Source organism: Octodon degus, unplaced genomic scaffold (assembly GCF_000260255.1).
Source record: "Octodon degus isolate 3935 unplaced genomic scaffold, OctDeg1.0 scaffold00094, whole genome shotgun sequence".
NCBI lineage: Eukaryota > Metazoa > Chordata > Mammalia > Rodentia > Octodontidae > Octodon > Octodon degus.
In genome coordinates this window covers 10,547,521-10,553,298 of record NW_004524670.1, presented here as the reverse complement: position 1 = coordinate 10,553,298, position 5,778 = coordinate 10,547,521, and positions in this window count along the sequence as shown.

Below are 5,778 nucleotides of genomic sequence, written 5' to 3'. Positions count from 1 at the left end.
AAAAAAAAAAAATTGTATTAACAGTTAACTCCACTTTTGTGCTCATTCTGTACCAGTCATTTTTGTAAGTATTTTACATCATGAACGTATTTAATCCTCAATAGAATGCTGTAAAGGAGGAGCTAACACTGTCTTCATTTTACAGATAAAAAGACTAATGTTAAAAACACGTTCAAGCTCCCATAGTTACTAAGAAATAGAGCCAAGATTGCAATCAAGAAAGCCTGCATCTAGCACCTGTGCCTTTAGTTACTACCCCCGGGGCTCAATTGAACAAATATATTCTGAATGTTTGTAGATGGGGCAGGTGCTAAGAACCCAGTGTTGCTCAAAACAAACATGATACCTTCTTTCCTGGAGTTCACAGTGCACTTGGCTGACAGAATTTAAAGCAACAAGTAGATATAGGAACACAACTGTGGTGAATATTATCAAGATAATTTACTGGGTGCTCTGGAGTATTCTGAAGGGACCTTTTCTTAGATAAGAAGACCAGAAATTTCTCTCTAAGAAAGTGATAATTAGGCTAAGATTAGATGGATTAGTAGAAGTTAATAAAGGATGGGAAAAGAATGTCCCAGGCTTTGAGAAGAGCATCTCAAAGCATTTTCTAATCCTTTTGACAAGACTTCATTGAAAGATGGATGTTTCTTTAGGCTATTGCATTTAAAAATAATTTTTTAGGGCTGGCCAAATAGCTCAGAGGATTAAAGCATCTGTTTAGGCAGACACATGGGCCAGGGGTTCAATCCCAGGCCTGCTGTGCAGGCCCTTTTACAGGCCTTGTGGGAGTCAAGCAACAGGATTGCTGAGATGGCAATTGAGATTGGGCATGGTGGCTCACGCCTGTAATCCCAGTACTTGGGAGGCTGTAAACAGGAGGATCACTATGAGTCTGATCTGTTAGTGAGACCTATACATCCTGTAGACCCTGTACTAAATACAAAAGTAAAAAATAAAAAATAAAAAAAATAATTTTTCTCTTTCACCTTGTTCTGACCTGCATTCATTAAAATCTTTTATAAATTGTTTTCTCATTTGATTTGACCATAAAAAGATAATATACTGATTACATAGACATTTTGCATTTTTATTATAAAGACATTCAGTATTTTTATTATTATGAGTCTTTTTATAAATTAATAAATTCACATTTATTCCAGTCTCTAGTACACACTACCTCATTCTCAAATTTTTCATGCTTCAAACTCCGAACTTTCAAAACACAACAGAACTTTACAGAGAATGACCAGGATTCTAACTTGAATTTCTCTAATGTTTTTAACCTGCCTTTCTTTGGACAATTCAAATGTTTATTTCTGATCTCCTTTGCCTTGTCTCTTGTAAAGTTTGACTAATATCCAATGCTTGATAAAGTGAATTAAATGAGTATTTTAAAAAAGAGTAGATCAAGTGAGCACACAATCCATGATTATTCCCATTACTTTTACTGAAAAAGAAGTCCATCTGGAAGAGAGTCTGAATGAAATCATGTTTTGGATATTTAGGGAATAAAACAGACACCATCTTGTCTCTGCAGTCATGTGCCGAGTGAGTAATGCTGGTATCCTTTTATGAGATTGTTTTAGTATAAAACTGTAGTAAACTGAGCTGGTAAGTGTTTCCCCGCTACAAGCATGGAAACGAGACTTACTCATAATATTTATTTCTTCTCCAGAGTGCCTTTGCAGACCCGAAACATCTGAACTAACAAAACTTACAATATGACACAGCTGCTCCGCAGATTGCGTGTGGGCGCGCGCGCGCCATGGGAGGGGATTTTCTTGTATTTATTCATTTATATACCCTCCGGAGAAGGGGCAAATTCAGTCCAACTGGAATTCTAGATGTCTTTACTGGGCATTTGTTCGCTATAAAAAGTTGGCTCATATCTAAACTATCTCCCAAGCAGTGTGCAGCTGAGAGCTGTAAAAGAGAAGACTGTGTATTGTTTAGAAACAGTGATGTGAACGAATAGCATCCTCACAGTGAACAATTCATTTTTCTATCAATGTGGTATAATGCAGTTATTACCCAGAATTGGGTATTACATAGAAACTATTACCCAAAGATAGATTGATGTCATTCTTTTTATTGGTAATCAAGATCAGCAAATTAGCCTCCAATACATGCATTGCACTTTTTAAAAGACACAAAAATGATTGCCAGCTCTGTGATGTAGTTCTTTATTTGTCACTTTTATCCTCCCAAGTTGGTTAAACAAAGCACAAAAGACCTTAAATGTTACCAACTCAGGAAAAATGTAGAAATAATAAGAATAGCTTCACTCTTTCCTGCCTACCTCTTTTTCCAAACGTGTATTAGTTTCAGTAAACCAAACTTGACCCTGGAGTTACAATGATGGGTAAACCCTTGTCAGAGAGTGTGCAGTGCAGCTAGAAAGTGGGTGATGATAGCGACAATCATAAAACCGTGCAATAAGCGTTCAGACACACGTTGGGGACACTTGGGGAACAGAAAATGAGCACTGTGGGAGTCAAGCAACGGGAAGGGAGTCCGGGGTGACTCACAGGGAGCCCAGGACTAGAGCTGAGCCATTGTTAGGTAGATGTGTGGGCGGAAAGAAGTGCCAAGAAGGTATGGGGATATATGAAATTGTCTTTCCTGGTTTATTTTTAACCTTGCACCTTTCTATGGATTCCAAGAGAAAATAAAAACACAGGGATTCAAAGGAAGTTGAAATGGAGAGCACTTTGCCTTTTGAGGAAAATCGTACTTGACAACAGATATCTACCATTTTCTTCCTTATTAATTAATGATATCACTCATGAGGTGGTGAAATAATTACATTTGTAGAAGGAATGTGTTAGAATTTCTGTTAGTTGTATGGTAAATGGAGCCTGTATACAGGTTAATTAAGGGCCGATTTTCAAATCACTTGTCTTAGGAAGCAGAACCTTCCAAAATCTAAGAAAATGTCTTGAACATCATAAATTCCACAGTTTATTTGGCCTCAACTTGAATTGGAAAGAGCAGTGAATCACTGAAAGATCCTCCTCCTTGGGATATTCGACAGCTGCTGCTAGCCAGACTTTTGTTGTAGCTGCCTGGGGGGAATCTAACAGAATTCCAGGGTAGCTATCCTGAGAGATCTGAGCTATAGATGACTTTATAAATTCAGAGGCTACTGCAAAGGATGACTTTTTGTACTTAGGGGTTTGCTCCGAAGTCAAGGTGCTGTCTCTCACTAAACACACTGAAGGCTCCAGTTTCTCTGTCCCTTGTAGCAAAAGCCAGGCCTCATGTGGGTGTGAGACCAGGATTAGCCCCTCAGATATTTCTGACCAAAACTTTGAGTCATGAGGGCATCAGCAAGAGCAGAGAAGCACCGTGAAATTCACGGTGGTACTGATGATTTCTCTCAAGGCTCCTGAGCTATGATAGTAGGTGGCCACACTAGACACAAGGGTTTTGTGTACATGATATAGTACAGTATCTGCTGTACAAGTGTTGAGAATACTGATGAAACCCTCTCCAGAAAGGATATCTACTTGCTACAATTGCCTACCACTCCATATAATTCAACACCCAATTTGAGCTCTTAGATCAAGGTTCTAGAATTTACATTATACAACCCAAACAAGGTATTGATAAACATTGGGGGGATCTAAGCTCCCTACTCTAAAGAGATACACCTGATCATCACCATCTGAGTTTGCAGAAGAGATTCCTTTGTGAAAATCGGAAAAGAAAATCAGACTTTAAGAGATATATTCTTTAAAAAGAATAATTATAAAATAAAATAAACATTTATTATATAAGTAAGTATACACCATTTTGAATTTTTTTGAAATCATCTTCAGGCCCTCCCTCCCTTTCTATATTTAGGGGTTTGCTCCGAAGTCAAGGTGCTGTCTCTCACTAAACATGCTGAAGGCAACAGATTCTCTGTCCCTTGTGGCAAAATCCAGGCCTCCTGTGGGTGTGAGACCAGGATTAGCCCCTCAGATATTTCTGACAAAGACTTTGAGTCATGAGGGAATCAGCAAGAGCAGAGAAGCACCATGAAATTCATGGTGCACGGCAGCTGTGGGCGTGAGGTTGTGGTGCTGATGATGAGAAGGCACCAAAATCCGACTTTTGCTTTTTCTCCACATTCAGAGTTTGATTTTCTAACTGTTCTGTTGACCTCATGAGATTCACATCATTCTAGTCATTTCTTTTTCAGTCCAATTTAGATGTTAAATGGTAACAGTTGATACAATAGGTATGAAATGTTTCAAAACTTTATATTTGCACTTTCTCGTGGCATCTAGGCGTTTTATAAATGCAAAAGCATGAATATTTCTTTTCATAATCTATGAACACTCAGTGCTTGTATCTCTCCAAAGTAAAGCACTTGTGGTTAATTCTCAGCTACCTGGTATTATTCATGCCTATCATGGGTGGAACTTTGCTGCCCATGAAGAGATCTCATCAATCACCAGTGATCTTGCAATATATTCTTTGTTATCAATCATTTTCTTCATTCTTAATAAATAGTATATTCCTCTTACATGGTTGAAGACCCTACTTCCAAAAGTTTCGTCATCATGATAAAAACGCTAGACTTGTTGTCCCCCTCACATCTCAGTCAGATTAAAAGATTGTACTAATTAACTGTGTGCTCAATCAGCTTTAAACTCTGTTTCAAACAAGCCAGTTGCATGTCCCACTCACGAATGTCATTGAAAAGCTTTAGCAAAACTTTGCCATGGCTCAAAGGGAGACATGCCTGATTCATGAATCGTGATAGCACTTAACATTTTATTTGGATTTAGAGATAACTCTAGACACATCAATCAAGCAAGATGTTTTCAAGTCTTTCTTCTCAGCTGTTCCTGGTGCCAGATTGTCTAACAAATAAAGGCATAGACAGATGTAATTTGTGACTGGTGGAGACCATTCCATGTCATGCAACAGGCCAGCTGGTGGCACAATCCAGCATAGAGTGCACAGTCTCGCTCACAGGTGGCAGGCTTCTCACTCCTCGTGTACGTGAGCAATGTATAACATCACACACAACCATAAAAGTTTAATGTATAAAATTATCATTTTTAAAATTTCCTGCTTTATTGAAGTATAATTTGCAATAAAAATTATACCTACTTAATGTATCCTACATGTTTTGAAAATACATACACAAAGATATAAATTATTACCACAACAAAACTAACTACTATGTTGATAACCTCACAAAATCAAATTTTCTATCTTGTTTTCTTAAATTTTCAGATAAGTTGTTACTATTTTTACACACTTACAAACAATTATGACCTACTTTTGACCTCTCAAACAGGCACATATTCTCTGAGGTATAAATACCAAGGGTTAAACATTTGTCTGCACACTTTATCAGTGACAATGGTATTTTATCATAACCTATATCTAAATAATCACATTGCTCTCATTTGATTAAAGAATATGTAGCTATAGCAAGTTTAAAAATAGATCTTTGAGGAAAAATCAATGGGGTATTCTGATAGTTCAAAGACATGAGATACATTATGTATTTCTAAACAATAGGATTGCCATGCTTTTTCTCCCTGGAAAGAAAGATAATAGAGTCAGAAAGTGCCCATGATCTTATACAACTAAATTTTTATAAACTTCAGAAATAAGGTAGAACCACTCTCATCAGCTAACAGAATTTAAAGGTAAATATTTGTTACAGGATTCACAAATGCTTACTAATCACAGTGCAAAAAAGTTTATATACAATAGCAAGCAAGAAAGAGTAATTTCGACAGAAAATTCAACTACAGATATGACCGTTCA